The sequence below is a fragment of the Lethenteron reissneri genome, chromosome 7, assembly GCF_015708825.2.
Source record: "Lethenteron reissneri isolate LAM-NWPU_2019-01 chromosome 7, ASM1570882v1, whole genome shotgun sequence".
Lineage (NCBI taxonomy): Eukaryota > Metazoa > Chordata > Hyperoartia > Petromyzontiformes > Petromyzontidae > Lethenteron > Lethenteron reissneri.
This window is the reverse complement of record NC_083785.1, coordinates 5,465,791-5,485,909: the sequence shown is the minus strand read 5'-3', so window position 1 is coordinate 5,485,909 and position 20,119 is coordinate 5,465,791. Positions and strand designations below refer to the sequence as shown.

General features: G+C 59.0%; 1 protein-coding gene across 3 annotated transcripts in view; it reads left to right on the top strand.

The window, feature by feature from the left end:
* Window positions 1-20,119, top strand: part of LOC133356514 (thyroid hormone receptor beta-like) — a 114,946-nt gene that overhangs the window by 10,962 nt on the left and 83,865 nt on the right. For all 3 annotated transcript variants that reach the window (XM_061574079.1, XM_061574070.1, XM_061574061.1), the window contains exon 2: window positions 16,205-16,363. The gene's annotated coding sequence lies outside the window, so the exon portion shown is untranslated. The remainder of the gene's footprint in view (window positions 1-16,204; window positions 16,364-20,119) is intronic.

Genomic DNA, 20,119 nt, shown 5'->3' with positions numbered 1-20,119 from the left:
GCGTCTCCACGAAGCCAGTGAAAGGAATTCGTAGCCAAACATCCCGACGTCGCAAAGACCCTCTTGAAACGAACCTTGAGGCTCGGCGAGGCTTTCCTGGGTAAATAAAGGGCACTGTTATATGGTGCTGTGTCGGGTCAATGTGCAAATGTGCGCAGACCGGGACACGCAGGTGTGCAGAGAGACTGGACATGCAGGTGTGCGCAGGCCAGGTAAGCTCCCCTTGGAGCCGGTGCTGCGGTGGGACTCGCGGTTTGCTATCATATCTCCCCACCCGCATCCTATTGCTCTTGGGCATGCGCTCGGGGTGTGCCGCCACGTGCCGTTTTGCTCTCCGTGCCGGGAACCTGTGCTCCGTTCCTTAAGAAGCTCCCAGCAGGGTGGAGCGAAACGTCGGCCATCGTGCCGAATGACACGTGGTTGCATGATCGGAACACGCGCGGTAGCGCCGCACAATCGCGGGCACCCCGCGCGTCACCAATATCGGATCGTTGAAAATCGCGCGAGCCCCAATCCCCGCGTGTCTTAAGAGCGCCGTCTGCGCGCCGTCTGGAAACACGAATGGGGCCAGCGGAGGCGCGGGCGGCGGCGGCGGGTTTAGCGGTGGCGGCGATGGCGGGGGTGGCAGATCAGGCGATGTTGGGGCGGTGCTTATGGAGGCTGATGAATTGGTCATCATCGAAGGGACTGATTAGACGCGTGGCGATTAACCCCCGCCCTCCCGCCCCAGCCCTGCGAGCTCGTGGTCGCACATCCAGCGCGTCAACACGGCCCCCAAGTCCCGTTGGCTACTCGTTCCTTCCCTCCTGCTGCTCGCCTTCTTTCTCCCGTCGAGCCGAAGCCGTCATTTGCGTCGTTGCTAATGAATCCGTTCTGGGCACGTGACAGGATGTCATCCGTGTTAGAATCGATCTGTTACATCGTCATTGTCGTCATTCTCAGCCATGATCCATCCACTGCTGGATGAAGGTCTGCCCAAGCCGTTGCCACCTCTCGCTGTCCTGCGATGTAACGATCTACCCAGCACCCGCCCACAAATGGGATTTTCATCGCTCCACCTCTGTGGCGGACGTGCTCTCAGGACGTGCTCTCAGGACGTGCTCTCCTCTCTGGCTGCCACCCAGTCACCTCTCGCGCCCAGCGGCCATCGTCCTTCCCAAGCCGCAGTGCAATGGTTGCCTTTTGCCTGCGTTTGTTCTCTAATGCACGTGTTCCTCTTTTTACGCTGTCAACATAACTGACAGCGTCCGAATTCTTGCGTGCGAGGTGTTAATTGGGGGTTTGGTGAGCGGCGCTGCACTCTGTGTTACGCACGCACCGTCGCCGCCCTCACGGCCGCTGTGCACGGCCGCCTCTTCGCCCCCGAGGTGACCGATGGGACAGTCGTGTGGCCTAACGATTCATCGATCCATCTCAATCGATTCCTCCATTGATTTACTATAAAGTTGATATATTTTGTTTTAAACGCTCTCGGTGCATGCGTGGAACAGACATCGCTCACCACTCCATGTGACCCACCTGGGTGGCTCAGCGGTGGAGCGAGTGGCTCGCAATCGGAAGGTCGTGAGTTTAAATCCTGGATGGTGGTCAACTCTCGGCCCGTCATCGCTGCGGAGTCCATAACACGACCACCACCTCGTGTGGAAATCGACAGCATTCCCACTCGCTGTCAACTCGACCCCGCCGTGCGTACGTGGACTTTCTGCCACCAGCACAGGGCTGCAGACGGGCGATGAAATGAGATGGCTCCCGAGGGGCGGACAGCACGGAGCAGGCGGTCGGCACGGTCGAGGCTGGATCAAAGACAATGCAAAATGAGACGGACGGCACAAATGAAAACGTGGGAGCGAGCCAGCACCAACGGCTCTTCGCACAGAACACACGAGTGCAACTTTAATTAATTAAATATTCCGCCCAGGTAATCGTGAGAGGTGGTGCATCTGGATGTCTAAGGTGTCAATTGACACGCGCGCGCGCACACGTGTTAAATCTATAACTCGCTCACACGGTACAAGCAGTTGGAAGCGTACAGGGCTCGTAACACCAGCAATAGACAGGAGGCCTTGTCGGCGGTGAGTCGGAGCGGACGAAGCGAGCCAGACGTCGCGCCAGCGGAGCGGGCGAGACTGCGCCGAGCGAGAGGCAGTGTGCGACAGATGGTGCCGCGAGAGCGGCGCACGCGGGACGGATTCGTGGCCCGCCCGATCGTGTGAGCTCACGGAATCAAATCGTTACACGCGCCGTAATTAATCTTGCCATCGTCATTATTCACCGTCGCCGTCGTTTGATGTCTGATGCAGAAACGGGTGCGCGTGTGCGTGCGTGTGCGTGCGTGCGTGCGTGTGCGCGTGTGCGCGTGTGCGTGCGTGCGTGTGTGTGCGTGCGAGTGTGTGCGTGCGTGCGTTTGCGTGCGAGTGTGTGCGTGCGTGCGTGCGTGTGTGCGTGTGTGTGTGGGGTGCGGGGCAGGGTCACTGGGGCGTTGCTGCCGGCGGGCCCATGGGGACATTCCGTCCCACTGCGCCGCACGGCGGTGGTAACACGCCCCAGCTGCCCGCACCGTACCTGCCGAGCCTGGCTGCGTGTGTGCGTGTGTATGGGGAGTGGTGGCGTAGTGGTTAGCGTGACGAACCCGGTGACCCGTGTTTGATTTATGCTCGTGACCAAATTTAGTCGTGGATATCCGAATCGGTCCTGGGCCTCCACCGGTTTGACTCGGCCTTAAACGAGTAACTCGTGCGGTGTGTAAATATCAGCGGTGGAGAGACAAAGGTGGGCAAGCGCCATGTCGGCCACGCCACCACCCCCTCGTGTGCCGTGCCTGCCTTCATAGGTGCTCGCTAACAGCACTTGCCTCGGCAGTTTGTTAATAGCGCTATGGGAGATCCTGGTCTCGCTTCTGTTTGGGCATTGTGTGTGTGTGTGAGCATGTGTGGAGGTACGTGCACGTGTGGTGTAGTGGCAAGCATGCTGCGCTACGATCCTGGTGACCCGAGTTCGCTGCCAACATCAGTGACGAATGTCTCGTGTGTTTGTATGAATGTATGCTGGCCTACGCATAGCCGACTGCTGATGAGAAACTGGATGTTGAAGCCGGTCTAGAGTTTACTCGCATTAAACCAAAGCTGCTGAAACATTCACTCCCAGAAGGCCTTATTGTGTCCGATGGGAGGTGTAATGAAAGCAGCACACTTTTTCACGTGGAGAGCCAGGTATGGGAAGGAGGCGTGTTGTCTGCCTCGGTGTTTTGAGCTGTCTGCTCGCATTGTCTGGTTCGTTCTGTCTGCCCTGCCGGTCTCGTACGGCCCACCCAGTCCACGCCGTCTCGTCTCGTCGTCTTGCCCGCGAGTGTGGGGCACCGTGTGGAATCCGCCGCTGTTTGTGTGAGCGGTGATTAAAGGACTCTGGCGCGCGCCGTCTGGTGCGTGTCTCTCGAGCGCCACACTCTGCTGCTCCCATCTCTTGGCCACTGTGCAGCTGCAGCCTGTAACACCTGATATTGGCAGGCAGTCTTCCTATCCAAGGGCACACAAGACTGGAACCAGCTTGGCTTCTGAAATCTGATGAGAAACAGGCTCATTCATTGGGATGATTTACATTCACATACTGTGTGTGTGTATATGGTGGTGTGGCAAACACCACACACGGCCGCCTTTGTTTCCCCAGTGCTGATGTTCAAAAATCGAGTTGAGGCCGAGTTGACTTGGAGGAAGCCCAAGACAGGTTCAGTTACTATCAACATCGGCCATGACCAATCCGCTGCTGGATGAAGGCCTCCCCAGGCCGTAGCGAACCGTACAGCAGGCCTGCACAGCACGAGCTAATTTCATCGTTCCATCTCCGCTGAGGACGTGCCTCTGGCGCGTTACTTCCTTGGGCTGCCATTCCGACTTTAGCCTTGACCCCCGGCCACCGTGCTCTTGTCGCGACAAGCAAGCGCATTTGCCACCGGTGTTGTGGCAAGTTTCCACTTGACACTGGGGTTGCACGTGACCGGGCATTGCCGACACTCACCGCTCGCGGACGGACGCGCGTTACAGAGCCGGGTGTCGGGTGCCGGGACCTGTGTAAGGTACACGGCCGGTAAATGTTTTGGCAGCACCGGAGAGACGGCGATCGATTGATCGGCGAGAACATCGGTTTCTGTCTCCACGCGGGAGTTATTATCCCCGGCGTTGCTCCGTTTCGGCCGCAGCATCGCCGCGCGAATCGCCGTCGCCATGGCTCGTGATCTTCAGCAGGTGAGAGCCCATTAGGATAAACCGTGTCTTGCCGATTTAAGGCAGAATTGCCGCGTTTTGCAGCGGTGCGCGCATCTCGCCCGTAATGGAATTCGCCGCCCAGTGTTATTTAATTTATACAAATTGCTTGCGTTTTTTACGGGAATTAAAACGATGGGACGGAGCGCGCGAGTATTTGCACGGGAACCCATTTGCAAGAGTAAATGAAAAGCAAAGGTCGGAAAACCTTGAATAAGCACGAAGGAAGTCGCTGCGTCGGAGGAGCAGGAAATGGGTTTCGTATGAAATGGATGTAAAATCTATACGGCTGCGCGTGTGTGGTCTGGATCTCATCGCACAAGCAAACAGATGGGGGCTAAACTATCGCTCCTGCAGCCCCCCCGCATGCCAATGAGAACACGGAGACGGGGTTCTCATTACGCACGCACGCACGTACATATGTACGCACGCGTGTACGCACGTATGTAGGCACGCACTTTCTTTTTCTAAATACACTGCCGCACGAAGGCCTCCGCGTGCCGTGTAAGTCACTGGGATTGCTTGGCCCGACTTCACCAGAGCTGGACCCGCGGCCGGATCGGATGTCACTCGCCGCTGGTGTTTGTCAGCCGTGGCCGGGAATCGCGCTCGCGTCGCCGGGCTCGTAGCGCAGTGTGCCGACCGCTGCACCGCCTCTCCTTTCAAACTGATGATGTCATCTCCGAGGGGTTATTCGTGAGACCGAAGCTTAATTTCAGCCGGGTCCGGCGACCTGAAAGAGAATTCCACGCCGGGCACACCACATCCAGTATAGCCGCGGTCACGAGTGACACGCCGCCTGCTGCGCTCCGTGCACCTTCCAGTGACACGCAAGAACGTCCGGCGAGGAATTTTAACGTCTGCGATAAATGAAGAGACGATTTCGCTCTTGATGAGAGAAATCGACAACTGAAGCGGGGTGGTAGGGAAGGCGTACGTGACTGAAACCCGCGAGCGCGAAGCCAAAAGGGAAGCGGGCCTCGCGAGGTTGGCAGGCCAGGAAGCGTTGGAGCCGACGCGAAGCCACGAGGTCGTGGCCGCGGTGTCGGCCGGCTCGCAGAGGAGCGTGGGGCACGTTGCGGTTTGGCCCCCGTGGTTCGTGACGCGAGAATGTCAACTAGACGCCCGTGAGCGAGCTCCCGCAAAGGTCACGTGGGGGTTAGCCCACGTGCCCGGGTTGTAACGTTACGCAATGACGGGAAGAGCGGAACGAAATCTGCAAAAAGCGCGTAAAGAAGCACGCGGAGGTCAGAGGCGCGTTCTTGCATGAACGCAGAGACGGAAAAAGGGAACGCGTGGAATGGAGAACCAGCGCAGGTTGAAGACCCCGTACTGACGCTCGACAAAACTACGCGGGCTCGGGCAGCGGGACGCGTCACGTGCGAGAGAGACGGTGGCCGGTGGTCGAGACAAATGACGGAGCAGCAGCCAAACGTGGCGAGGTGCTCGATGCCGTCCGCCACAGAGATGGAGCGATGAAACCGGCTCGTGTGCGGTTTCATCGTGAGGCTGCGAGAGGTAGCGATGACTTTTGAGAGGCCTTCAACTTTGAGTCACGTCGGCAGCGTGCAGCGCAGACCGCCCATGCCTATTTACCACTTTCATCATCGTCATCATCATCGGCCATGATTAGTCCGCTGCCGGATGAAAGTCTCCAAGCGGGGTCCACCCCTTACGATCCCACGCTGTAGCGATCCACCCGCTGCTCCATCTTCGTGGCGAGCGTTCCCTCGTGTGCTTTCGCTCTTTGGCTTCCGCTCATATCGCGAGCCTCGACCACCTTCCGTTGGGGCCGCGACGCGACGTACCGCCCAAGGCCCCTCCGTGCTCAGGAGTCGGTGCGAGGTCTCCGCCCTGCGTGCACCTCCCATGAGCACGGTCGGCTACGTACGGCGCGAAAGAAGTTCAGCACGCGCACATTGTGCGCGCGTACGCGCTGCGTTTTTCGTTTAACCTCCCTGGATGCGCCCGAATGTAATCGGATGTCGCGAGCTCGGCGGGTTTGAGCCCGGTTAGCGCCCGGAAGGCTGCCCGGCCGCGGCCATTGAGGTTTGCCAGGGCGGGGGCAGCGGCGGCGGCACCACTCGGCGGCGCCGTGAGCCGGTGGCGGTGAATGGAGTCGCTAGGAGACCCCGAGACAAAGGGGGCTTGGATTGGGCAAGAGTGGAGAAGTCCATTGCATGCGGGAGGTGGCGAGACCCCCACGCACGCAAAGATCGCCCGCGTCGCCTCTGCACGGGCTACACGCGCGCCGGCACTGTGGCACACGAGGGTGTGCGGGTGGGCAGCGCCGCATCCGGCCCACTTTGTCTCCCCGGTGCTGATGTTGACACACCCCGCCGGCTTCTCATTGCAATCCGAGTTGACCTGGGGAAGGCCCAGCACTGGTTCAGATATACGCCATCGGCATTGGTCGTGAGCGGGAATCGAACTTGGGTGGTCGGGATTGCAGCGGAGTGTGCTGACTGTGGCACGAACACTCTGCGTGCGTGCGTGTGTCTGTGCGGAGAGCCGTGGGCACACAGACGCACGTTCAGCGTGCAGTCTGTTGTGGGCGTACGAGTGTGTGTGGGCACTTGCCTATGTGTACAGGTGTGGGTGTGTGTGAGACTAGTTCGACTCGGCCTTAAACGATGACCTCATGTGGTGTGTAAACATGAGCACTGTGGAGACGAAGGTGTGGTGATCGCTATGAGATCACCTATGAAGGTTGTGGGTTCGATTCCGACCCTGACGCCTGTATATTTTTCTCCGGGTACTCAAGGGTTTCCCCCCCGCATTTCGGAACGCGCGTTTAGAGTATTTGGCTGCTGTGAATTTCCACACGATAAGCTACTAAGTTGGACGATCATGGCCAGGTCTCTTCTGAGAAAGTGGGCCTAACCAGGTAAAAATGTCAATGATTAGAGTTTGTACGTGTGCTCGTCTGCACGTGTGTGTGTGTGTGTGCACGAGTGTGCACGTGTGTGTGCTCGTCTGCACGTGTGTGTGCATGCGAGTGTGCACGTGTGTGTGTGCGAGTGTGCACTTGTGTGTGTGCGTGCGAGTGTGCGCCTGTGTGTGTGCACGTGTGTGTGTGTGCACGTTTGCATGTGTGTGTGCGAGTGTGCACGTGTGTGTGTGGGTGCGCGTGTGTGTGTGTGTGCACGTGTGCGTGCGAGTGTGCACGTGTGTGTGTGTGCATGCGAGTGTGTGTGTGTGCACGTGTGCGTGTGTGTGTGCACGTGTGCGTGTGTGTGCGCACGTGTGCGTGTGTGTGCGTGCGTGTGTGTGCGTGCGTGTGTGTGCGCGCGTGTGCGTGCGAGTGTGCACGTGTGTGTGCGAGTGTGCACGTGCCGGAGAGTGTACATGTGTGCAAAGTCAACACCAGGAACGTACAGTGAGGGTAATCTGCTTAGCTCTTGAAAGACAATGATCCCCCATATAGCCTCAACAGAATTTTGGGGCAAGTCCTGTTAGCGAGCACCTATGAAGGCAATAGTGCGTACACACACGCACGTGTGTGTCGAACGGCCACTGAACGGCACGGCGAGTGTGCGTCTGACTTTGATTTCTGTGCCGGCAATAGGCACTCCAAATTTCCACCTCTGAAAACCACCTCTCTTAAAATGTCGACACACGCGCGTGTATGCGCGTGTGTGCGCGTGTGTGTGTGCAAATGTGAATAATCCGTTGCATCTCCCAGGCGCTGTGGGATGCTCGGGTAGTAGCGCCACGGGTGAATTGGCCTGTGGGTATCCTCCTGGGCCTTTTCTGCTGCCGAGAAATCCCAGCGGGAGGGGAGACTTTAGATTTTTTTGCTACTGCCGGCATCCAGCAGTGGATTGACCCTGGCTGATGACGACGACGATGATGACGACTGCCCTCTCTTAAGTGGGGAAAGAAACGTGGCAATGCCACTCCTGTCCCCGCGGATTTGTGTCTCCGCGGATTTGTGTCCGATCCCCGAGCAGATGTCCGCCCCAGCAGAGGGGGTGACACGTGCACGTTTCCATGTAGGGTTATGGGTTCGAGATTAGGGCAAGGGTTAGCCATTTAGAGTATAGGGTTAGGTTAGGGTTATGGCTAGTGGGTTAAGGTTAGAGGTTATAAGTTAGGAGGGTGAGGATTTATGGTTCGTGGTTATGGTTTTGTGGTCACGGTTTGCGGTTCGGGTTTACGGTCGCGGTTAGAGCTTAGGACTCGGGGCACGGGTCCGGAGGGTCGGGGCTCGGGTTGGCCGTCGTGTTACCCGAGCCATGGACTCTACTTCTCTTGCCCCGCGTCTTCTGGGATGCCCACTGTGAGCCCTGGAGTTCTCTCCGCGGCGTCCCTGCCGGCGCCACGGGCAGCGGTGGCGGCATGGCGGCGATGATCCCCGCAGACGCCGCTGCGCCGTGATCCGGCGCTGATGACGTGGCCCGAGGTGGCTCGCGCTTAACCCGCTAACGACTCCCAAATCCGGGACGCGGCGATAAACGGGGCTCGACTCGGCTAATGCGGAGACCTCGGCCGGGGACCCCTCCTGCCCGCCGCCTCTTCCCCCGGAGCACTTGGCGGCCTCGTGGCGGCGACGTTGACTCCGCACGCGTGAGCGCGCACGTCCTCGTGCACCGTGCTACACTTTGTGTCGTGCGCAGCGCACGCCTTTGAACTTTGCCCTGTGTTTACGTCCCAGGTCTCCTTTTCCAAAGAGGCCGATCGCAATGGGATGCCTCCCTCCCTCTCTCCCTCCCTCACTCACATGGGTGGAGGAGGGGGGAGGGATTGATTGCGAGGCAGCGGTTGTTTGTGTGAGGTCTGACGGGCGTGCCGAGGCCTGTGAACACGCGTGCGCCTGTGTGCGCGCGTGAGCTCGTGCGCGCGTGCTCGTGTGTGTATGCGTTCGTGTGCCTGCGCGCGAGTGCGCGAGTGCCTGTGCGTGTTACCGCGAGCCGCACGCCGTCTGTTTCTCGAAGGCGGTGCTGACCTAGATTTGGCAGAGCGGCAGCGGCTTCCGATACAATGGCGGCTATTGAGTGCGGGAACTGAGTTGGCGCGCAGAGAGAGAGATCCGTCCTCCATTGCCTCATCCCCACTCCTCGTGGAGTCCAAAATTACTCCTGACACGAGACGGCAGAAAACATTCCAACAAAAACAAACGACCCCCTCCTCCCCCCCTCTTCAAAAAGAAGCGGTGACTTTTACTCGTTACGGCCGCGCCAGGTTAGCCGTGCGTGCGCGTGGGGAGCGGTGGAGGCACGGTGGCGAGCGCAACCCCGGTTCGACTCCCGCTCGCGGCCAACGTCGGTGACGAATATCTGCACCGGTCCTGGGCCTCTTCCCGGTCCACTTGGCCTGAAACGAGGACCTGGTTCCGCCGCTTAACCATCGGCGCTGGGGAGACCAGGGCGGCCCAGCTTGGTCCTAGCCACCAGCCCCGACGCAGACCCCCGACACCTCCGGCGATCTGAAGCAAGCTTCGCACTGTCAGCCGCGAGCGCGAGGGCAACACGGCGCCGTGCCTGCGCGTGGACACGGAGCGGGGGGAGGAAGCGGCGTGTACCGCTCGCGAGCGCTCCGCGTATTCCCATCTAGGGGAATTTGGTGACGTTCCAAGTCTCGCTCGGAGCGGTATTTATTCGAGAGACGCTTTTGAAACTTCCCCGTGCGGGAATTTGACAAGACGGGACGCCCCCCCCCCTCCCATCTCCCCACACAGCCCCCCGCAAGCTGTGACCCCTCCGAGCAGGGCGCCCCCCCCCCCACCACCACATCCTCACCCCCACCACAAATCGTCGGCGTTGCGAGTCGTGCGGGGAGCCGGGTGAGCGATGGGGGGACCGGGAGGCCCCGTCGCCCTGCAGCAATTAGAGTAATGGGCGCGGGATTATTATGCGTCGCGTGCGCCCATCGGGGATTAATGAAGTCATTGTTCTTTGTGCCGCCGTTGCTTTATGCGAATCGGGGTCGACGAGAAACATTCCCCCAATTTGTTTCCCGTGTCATTGTCTGGCGTCATTGTCTGGTGTCTCCCGCAGAAGAGGAGGAGGAGGAGGAAGGGGAGGGGGGGGCCGCATTTTAGCCGGCATGCGTTTGGCCCAGAGTAGTCGGGGCTCGTGCCTGCTTGGCTCTCCTCCTGCCTCCAACTGCCCGTGTCGGCGGGGAGGCTTGCGATCGTTATTGTCATCAGCGCTACAATCGCACTGCGCTCACTCTTACTTTGTTCGCCCAGAAAGGCCCTTTGGCTTTGGCGATGCTCGTGGCTGCCTTTCAAGAGGGTTCCGCCTTGCAATTTTTCGGGCAGTCCCATTTTTTAAAAATATATTTTTCTGGAGCCAGTAGTGCGTCAAGAATGTTCACACGAACGATAATTCGTACCACAACCACAACCGCCACCGCCGCTACAACTGCAAACACCGCCGCTGCAACCATCTCAACTGCAACCACCACAAGCAGTACAATCACCGCCACCAGCACCACGACCACCGCCGCACGGCCAAACCCCGCGTTAGTGGCACCCTCCTCGTGGAATGTGAAAGTGGTTAAAATCAAGCGTGCGTCTAGGGTTACGCAGCCCGCACAGGGAGCAGCCCTGCTCTCTCTCTCTCGAGCACACTGACATCGCCGTTGGGATGTGGTTGTGATGATCGCGGTTGTGGTGCGGTCGTGGTGCGGTCGTGGTGATTCTGGTTGAGTTGCGGTTGTGAAGGTCACGGTTGTGATGGTGACAGTTAAATGTGGCTGTGGTGATCGTGGTAGTGAATAGGTCGTGGTGATTCCGGTCGAGTTGCAGTTATGATGGTCACAGTTGTGATGGTGACAGTAGATTGTGGTTGTGGTGGTTGCGGTTGTGTTGTGGATTGTGCCGCGGGGCGACGGAGAGAGAACCGCGGAGAATATTTACCGTTCTTGACGATTTATTCTGCGGTTACCGCTACGAATTATTCTATAATTATCTCAAACAAACTCGGCGGAAGGTTTGCGACGACGATCGGTCCGGTGACGGCGGGGGCCCGAGCCCTCTTCTCGCACTGAAAATCGAACTTTCGCTCGACATCGCCATCCTTCGGCAATCGGCGATGAACGTTCATCGGCGTTGTAAAGATTCTGCGAGCGATTTATCCCGAGCGAGGACTTCCGCGCAGGGTAACCGGTTTGCCGTGAAAAGGCCGCATAACTCTGAAGCTGCGCAGAATAAACACGCGGCGGCCAACGCCCTAGGCCACCGTCGTCGTGCCGGAGCGAGGTGAGAGCCGAGCGGCAGCGGTGCTCTGGAAAACGGGGTTTGCCCGGCTCACGTGAACCGCGCCGCTGCGGCCGATGCGCGCGCGGCGGTCGTGCCGTAGAAAAAGAAAATAAAACAACAAAGCCGCCAAATGCCGTTTCCTCTTTTGTTCGGTTATCTTTATTGGCCAGTGTCGGCAAAGCGCGGCGTTAAACACGGCCAGCGTGCAATCGCGCCGATAATCGTCGAAAACATTTTTGTTCGTAAAGTGCCGCGCAAAGTGGCGCGGTGCAGGAAGCCGAGGGCTCCCGGGGTCCACACGGGACCCTGGGTTCCCGCGTGACAGTCGGCGGGGGGGGGGGGGTCCGCGTCTCGTCGAACCGCGAGCGGGAGGACACGATCGATCGTGGCTCGGAGCGGCTTCGCGTCTGCTACGGATGTGCAGGCGAGCGGCGGGCTGCTCGCGTAGCGGTGAGGAACGGCGCGAGGGGAAGGGGGGTACGGCGCGCACTGGGCTCACGAGGACGGACCGGACGATGGGGAAAGCCGAAATTCCAGGAAATGATTGAAGGCAGTTGCTGCCGTGCTCCTGAGATCGTTAACGCCACCAATTGTGGTCGGCCAAGGTATTTGTTTTTTCTTGGAGTAAGTGGGGGGTAGTGGTAGGGGGGGGTCTGTTCCATCGTCCTCACCCCCTTTCTACCCCCGCAGCTACCACTAACACCCACCTCACCCCACCACGCTCACCCACCCCACCTCGCTCACCCACCCCACCCCACTTCACCCCACCCCACCTCACCCCACCACGCTCACCCACCCCACCACGCTCACCCACCCCACCTCGCCCCACCTCGCCCCACCACGCTCACCCACCCCACCTCGCTCACCCACCCCACCTCACCCCACATCACCCCACCACGCTCACCCACCCCACCACGCTCACCCACCCCACCTCGCCCCACCTCGCCCCACCACGCTCACCCACCCCACCTCGCCCCACCATTACGCTTCACATTCGCGTTCGCGAGCTGCCGCCAAAATATAATCTCTGAAAAATCTCATTTTGAAGGGTGACTCCGAGATATTTCAAATGGCGTCCCAACCCCGAGCCACCGCCCCGAACCCTCCCCAAGCCTCGCGTCGCAACGACGCTCGGAGCACGAGAGAGGAAAATGAAACGAACGCAAATCTAATCGTGGGAATTGGCCGCTATTCCTTAGGAGTCGCGGCGCGCGGCTTGCGCCGCGGGGTTGCCGAGCCCCTTTCGGAGCGCATCGTTCATCTTCGCTGGCGGCAGCGGTGGCGGCGGTGGCGGCGGCTTGCCGATCGTTCCAGCGGTTGGGGTCGCAATGGGCGGCGGAATGGGAAGGGCTCGTGGTGCCGTCTGTCGGTCCGACCGACGGGGGCGTAGCGCCGCGTTGCGTGTTGATTGTGAAGCGCCGCGTTGCGTGTTCATTGTGAAGCGCCGAGTAAACCGCGGCGCGCGCTTATTCCAAACTCGGTGCGGTGTTTGTTTTGGCGCGTGTTGGTTGCACGTGTCAGAGGTGGGACAAGGGAGGACATTTCCGGCACTGGCTTCGAATTCGTGAAGCCAGTTCCAGCGCCGGGAGCGAGCGGTGCTTCCCAGTATAACCACCACGTCTGTCGGGAGACACGGGGGAACTGGATGACCTGGGGGACCTTTGGGGACCCGGGAGACCTGGGGTGAGGGGGCACGGGGGACCTGGGAAGAATGGAAGACCTGGGAGACATCAGCACGAGAGAGACAAAGGCAACACCGTACCAACCCGCGTACGCCATGTCGGCTTAACAGGTGCTCGTGGCTACAAAGCACCGGTTCGGATGTCGCCTGCCACTGATGTGAGCTGTGGCCAGGAATCGAACCCGGGTCGCTGGCTCTGTAGCACAGTGCACTAGCCTCGAGACTCCACTCGCCCACCCCTACCATCTACACGCACGTGCACCTATGCACACGCACACACAACGCTTGCTGTAATGTTTCCCGCGGCTGGGAATGGAACCCAGATCTCTGCTCGCTAACAGCCGGAGGTCAGAGCGCTGAGCCGGCAACGCCGAGACCCTGGGTTTGAATCCAGGCAGCGTCCCGCCCGTGTTAAGCGTAACCGAGTTCTCGAGCGTAGCGAGTGGACGGTCTCAGCCCCCGGCTGTGTGTGAACCGGAGATCATTTGAAGGGCTCTCAAGGGTAGCTCTTCGATATCCGCTTCCGTGAGCCGTCCGCTCGCACGAAGGGCTGCGCGCCGCGTGCGCAGTTCCGAGCGGCTTCTTAATCCCGTGCCGCCGAGAGCGCTGCCGGGACAGAGAGGTGCAGCGGATGCACGGAGCCCAATTCGGCGGACCCCTGCGGTCCGCGCGGCCACGTGGGAGAGCGAGTGGGATCCTCGCGTCCGTGAGCTCCGCAGGAAACCTCGAATCCGGCGATTTCTAGAGCGGCTGTTTTCTCGAAAACCCGAGCGGGTTGTGTAAACACGGCGACCCTCCCCGCCCCCGCCACCGGCCGTAAATTGTTTGCGCTCGTTATTTAAATGTGGCGGCTGCGGCCGGCGTACTCGTTCCATTGCGTCACCAAACAAGGCGATTCATTTCGTAGGTGTTGGGTGGGGGGCCATGCGGGGGTGGGGGTTGGTTGTGGCCACGTGCTAACCACGGCCCCTGCCCTGCCGATCTGATTTGGCACGCGAACCCAACCGTTCTGGCCGCCCGCCACCGTCAGGTCCAACTCCACGTTCGCTATTCGCACGACGACTACCGCTACTCGTACTACTACTACTATTATTATTACGAGCGCTACCTCCGCGCGCCGTGTTTGTTTAGGTGGAGCCGTACGTGTGGACGCGGTGTGCGTTTCGCGGGGCGGACGCGAGCAGAAATAAATATGCGGACCCCGCCGTGGTGGGCCTGGCCCGGGAGCCAAAATAATAACGGCGCGGCGATGATGCGGCGCCGCGTGCGTGCGAGTGCGCAAGAGCCGCCCGGCAGCGTGGTCGCACGGCGCCGCGATGAAACGCTACCTGCGCTGCTGGCGGCGCTTGCGCGTGGGGCGCGCGTGTCTCTCTGCCAAACACGGCTTGGAACGTGGCTGGATGCGGGCTGTTTCCCTCCGGATAACCCCCCACGCGTGTCCACGCCGGGTCCCGTTTTATAAAAACATTTATAAAAACCACGGGTGCTGAGTGCAGGGCCCAGAACGTCACGCGGGCCAGCAACAAACAGCGCTATGATCTACATCGTCAAGCATTAAGATTTGCCAACACGTGTCTGGAACCGAGCGAGGTTGTCGTCGTTATGAGAAGAGCTTGGGGGGGAAAAGAGGCCGATGGTGATGGGAGATGAATTCCAAATTGGAGCAGTGCGGGGTCGGAAGCAGAGAGAAGTGGTGTGACCTTCAGGGTGGTGAGTGGCTGATGTAGGCGGGTTGGTGAGTGGGTGGGTGAGTGGATAAGTAGGTGAGTGAGTGTGTGAGTGAACGGGTGAGTGCGTACATTGTTGTGACCTGCGGTGTGATGATGTTTGCACGCAGCGTGGCTGAGACGAAAGAGTCACAGTCTGGCATAGACTCGAGTCCTCAATGCGAGATGGGGAATCGATGAGTAACCATGGTAATGGTGATGGAGAAGTGACGAGGAGGCGAGAGAGTGGCTGCAGTGAATCGGTGAGTGCTGGATGCACTCCTTATCTTGGTGAATTTGCTAAGAAACCAAGAATAATGGTGACAGTGCTGCACTCACACTCACACGCAGGGCTCACTGCTGCCAGCAAGGGTCACGGTGCGAAACCTCATCCGTGATACGCTCTCCTCATCAGGGCAGTGTTATTGGCGGATGTGTTGTGCGTGCGATCGCATGCCGCGTGGCCATAGAGCTCGTAATCAGCAATGCCAGTCGTGAGTCTCAAGACTCCTTTTCAGGAGGCTGCTGTTCCATTGGGGCGTTTGACCAATTCCAGAAACCACTGTTTCCCTCCTACACGGGGCGAGGGGTGGTGGGGGGGTGGGGAGCGGCTCCGCACCGCCACCTCCCTGTTGCACCTTGCAGCCTCGCGCCTACAACACCTGGCAAGCCTTGCCGGTGGCTTGGGAGAGCGTTTGAGATTGCGCGCATTTAGGGTGATCTGGCTGGGACTCCTATTGCCGATGTCATTACAATTACAGGTGTGCAGGAGGTGTGTTTAGCGGCCACCGGTGGCTGCGGGGTCCACACGGAGCAGTGACATCCAACGTATGAACTGGAAGCGATGTTTCGCGCGCGGTCCCACGCGGTCGCGCGCGGTCCCACGCGGTCCCACGCGGTCCCACGCGGTCCCACGCGCGCGCCGTGAGCTGACCGATCGACGTCGATCTGCGACGTCATCTCCCGCTCCTCGGCTGACTCGACGCATCATCCCGCCGTGGCCGATAAGTCGAGAAACACTTTGTGGAATGTCAACAGCGGCCGTGTCCTCCGGGTGGTTTGGCCTCTGTCACGGGAATGTGGACTTTCCCCACCGCTGTGCCGTGCCGCGGGCCGCGTTCACCTGCGCGCCCGGGCTCTTGGCTCGCGCCCTCCTCCAGAGCAATGCCGGCGTTCTCGCTGTTATTCTTAACATTTAATGACTCCCCGTGTTTTTCGTCGCTGCCTTTTGCTCCGGTTTATTTATTCGCCGTTGCAATAAGCGCCGGGCGAGAGCAAAGAGGTTTATTTACTACTCGCGGTGTTTGTTTTTTAATCCGTATCGGTTGCCGTGTTTGTTTTTTTTTATCCCCAGACGTTTGACCGGTGAATAATTTTCTCCGCCGACGACTCCGGGACGCTGAGCCTCGCGGAATCCTCGGAGGCCCCTTCCTGCGCGCGCTCGCTCGCTCGGCCGCCGCCGCCGCTGCCCACGCGCCGGCCCACACCGGGGAGGAAGCGGTCGCCAGAAGAGGTAACTAATGCAGGCGTTAGGAAGCAATAAATGACGGGAGGTTATAGATTCCTGGATGGGCCGGGGCGGGGGGGAAACGAGCCAGCGGGGAGGCCGACGGGAGATTACGAGCGGCTTAAAGCAAAGCTTTTAAAACAGCACGGCGCGCGCGTTGGACGTACGTCCTATTCAAACAGAATTTGCGCCCCGAAAAGAGGGGGCGACGTGCGACGGGGGCCGCCCCCATTGATCGCCGCGGGTGATGGACGCCGGCGGCCGTCAATCGACGGCGAGGGAGGCGTAAAATGTTTGGGAGCGACCCTGGGAGACCGTGAAATTTTCATTTGAGCGGCGGCGCGCCTCGTAAACCGCGCGCCCTGATGGGTTTCGGTATTGCGATGCTCGCCGGCGGAGACGGAGCGGGGGCGGCGGGGGGGAGCGGGCCGTGGGGGGCGGGGAGGTCGCCGGAGGCCCGTGCCAGCCGCCACTCTCCGGATTTAGCAGTGGCGCGGTGCCAGCGACGGCTCGCGTGGCTCCAGGTTGGAGACATCATAAACTCCACCGCTGGATTTCACGGGGTTGCGTGATAACGCGTACGGGTGGATTCGTTGAGACACTGGAATGCGCTCGCTTCGATGAATCGTATTGAAACCCAGAGACACGCACGGAGACCCACGGACTCGCAGACGGACCCACACGAGCACAGACCCAGAAACTCACAGAGAGACCCACAGATTCACATAGAGAACCGGAGACTCGCAAAGAGACCCCACTGAGAAACTGGAATGCGCTGGCAGGGGCTTCACCATCGTCAGCGCTTTCTCCGGCAGCGCCGGGCACTTGCGGCCCACGCAGCTTCCCAGGGGAACCGGTGGAGCCCAGCTCTGGTGCAGCATCATCACCGCTTCCACCACAATCATCATCATCATCACCACTCCACTACTGCTATAATCATCATCACAGCTTCCAGCCCCTTCCAGTGATCAATTACGCTACCTGTGAGTAGAGATAGATTTTGTCATCTCTTTAACCTTGAGCCATAAGCTGTCACGGTGCCGCGGAGATGAGAAAATACTCTCAAATTACAAATTACTGCAGCGGTGTGATGCAGATGCACGTGGACAATAGACCGCACGTCGCGTTATTGAGATACACATTGAGGTGTGTAATTCAGATATCGATTACAAATCGCACGCGTCAAGTGATCACACGGCACATTGAAATGACGTGTAATTGGGACGACGCCCGTCCCGGTGTGGCGGGGATGGCCACGTCGCCTTCGCGTCTCCTCCGCTCGGCGCGGTCTCCCCGAGCGTGGCCGCTCGGGCCCGGATGACGGCGGAGCAGCGTCGTCCACGCCGGTCTGCGCTTTATTTCTTTCATTGCTTGTCGTGAAATCTCCTTTGTTGGCTGAAAAATTGACCGCGTATGAACACCATTTCCAGAGCCCTCCCTGGGCCTTGTTTACGCGGTCACCGCGCCGCCACGGCAAACCCCACGGAGGCAACGAGCGCCACGCCGTCGCCCGCCGCTCACGCCAGAGCCGCGTGTTTTAACTGAACCCAGCCGGGGCTGATTTTGGGATCTTTATTCTTTTTTTATTGTCTTCATTCCTTTATTTTAGGCGGCATCGGAAATGTTCATCGTGGCGGCGGCGGTCCCACGGCGAGCCGTTTTAATGTTCCGTCTGAAATATTTGGGTTTTAATGCAAATCGACGGCAGTGGAATGTAATTAAGGCGATGGCGGGGATGGAAAGAGGGCTCCGTCCTCTGGGCTGCGCGCACGAACGGCCTTTATTTACCACGTTACCAAGACACGGTGATGTAATCGCAACTCGGAGCAGAATCCTCTGGCCTCCTTTACGGCCAAAACTGTTTCTTGGCTGGCCCACTGGGCAACCAGAAATAAGTTGTTGGATGCCAGGCGACGTTTGTTAATCATCGTCCCCGGGGGGAAAGGGCTTCCAATGGAAGTTAATAATCGCGCAGGCCGGCCAGGCCCAGATGACATCACCTCGCGCTCCTAAAACGAGCGTATCCTCGCGAGCGCTCTCTGCCAAAAACAAACTGCAATAAAAAAATATTAATACTACTCATATTAAAATATATATGGGTGTGTGCCGGCACTCGGTCGCACATTTTCTGGCGAGGGGTTCGTGGCTTTGGGCGGCGGTGGTGATGTGGCTGCTGCGTTGAGTTCCGGTTGTGAGGTGTCTGGGGCCGGTGCCACCGTCACTACACACGCCACCGCCGCGATCGAGGAGGAGGTTTACCCGAGTGCCAAGTCGCGCGGTCGCTCTCTGTCATGCCGCGGGTTTTTGCACTCCGGTGTTAAACGCTCGTGGCGGGAAATTGGCCGCTAGTGGTGGCGTTTGGCTCGCGGACTGCCGGGTCGATGCCGCGGGCGCTGGGCTCTCTTCAAAGCAAGTTGAGAACAAACGGCGCAGCTTTGTTTAGTATTTACCGCTGGTAGCTTTACTCATAATGGTGTGGCCGGGGTGTGCGATGCGGCGAGTTGGTGGGCAGATGTGTGGGTGGGTGGGCGGGTGTGTGAGGGAGCGAGCGCCAGCGATGGAGCCGAGATCACGCGCGATAGTTTGCGCTCGCTGTCGGTGTGAGAATGGACCACGCGCGCGTGCGTACTTGCACGTCTTCACACTTCACATGTGCGCGTGTGTGTTGATGCGTGCGCGTGTGTGTTGATGCGTGTGCGAGCGAGCGCGTGTGTGCTTATGGGCATTGTGTGTGTGGGTAGCGGTGGCGCAGTGGTTAGCGCATGACATTGGCGAATACGATGAACTAGGTTCATCCTCGGCCACGACTAACGTCAGCGATATATACAAAGGAACTTTTCCTAAGATTTCTTAGCCTTGAGTCTCTCTGGTGGCGTTGATTATTATGAAGCCAGGAGCACTGCCAAGAGGACTATTTGTGTTTCACGTTTTGTCTTGAAACGGAGAACCCTGTAGGAGACACAGAGCGTGACCAATGGACGCTTGCGCATTGTACATTTATAGATCGTTACAGGAGAGACAAAGGTGGCTGTGTGCGGTGAGAGCCACACAGCGCCTTCGTATACCGTTTTATCCTTAACACGCGCGCGTGGTCCATTCTCACACCCACAGCGAGCGCTAACAGCACTGGAGAAGGCTGTACGGGGTTCTCTGTCTTGGATCTCTGTGCGAGTCTGTGGGTCCGCGTGATTGTGTGCGTTCGTATGTGTGTAGTGGGGAACGGTAGTGTAGCGATTAGCGCGCTGTGGTACGAACACCGGTTATGATTATCTGCGCCGGACCTGGTTGATAAACATCACCTTTGGGGAAACAAAGGTGGCCAGGCGTGGTGATGGCCACCCACCCCCTGGTGTACTCGCTAACAGGTGCTCGCTAACAGCACTCAAGGCTATACGAGAGATCATCGTCTCTTTGTGCGTCTGGCTACATACGCATGCGTGTGTGTGTGTGTGCGCGCGTGTGCACATTAGCCGCGCGACGCGCTAATGGGCGCCGCCCAGGACGCTGCACCGCTGCATTAGTTCCGTGAAGATGTTCCTGGTGACTCGCTCGGTAGGCCTCCCTCTCCCCTCCCGCATCAAAATTCACGCATCTCAATCGACCTTATTTTTCACACCCAGAATATATTCCACAATTTAAATCGTGTAAAACAAAAAAACGGAACAATTTGGCAGTAAAGCCGTCCTGAATCACTTCCCGTTGTAAATTCAACGGCGGAGAAAGCCACAAGTCTCGGCGCGTCGTGCGGTGGCGTGTGTGTAC